Raw genomic sequence first — 273 nt, 5'->3', positions numbered from 1 at the left:
GCCGGGGCGGGCGGGCGGCCGGACCGGGGGCGCGGGGGCGGCCGAGCGGCGGTGGCCGAGCCGGGCAGGGGGAGAGGAGGGGAGATGGGAGAGGGAGGAGAGGGGGAGGGGGACCTCACCGGGGACGGGGACGGGGCGGCCGAACCGACGATGAGCAGGGGCGGCGGCTAGGGCAGGGGCGGCGGCTGGGGTGGGGGAGAGGGAGAATGGGAGGGAGAGAGAGGGATTTGGGGGGAAAGGGAGGGGCGGCTGGGCCAGCTGGGCCCAAAGGGG

The sequence above is a fragment of the Zea mays genome, chromosome 3 (genome assembly GCF_902167145.1).
Source record: "Zea mays cultivar B73 chromosome 3, Zm-B73-REFERENCE-NAM-5.0, whole genome shotgun sequence".
In the NCBI taxonomy this organism is placed as follows: Eukaryota; Viridiplantae; Streptophyta; class Magnoliopsida; order Poales; family Poaceae; genus Zea; species Zea mays.
Note: the sequence above shows the minus strand (reverse complement) of the source record.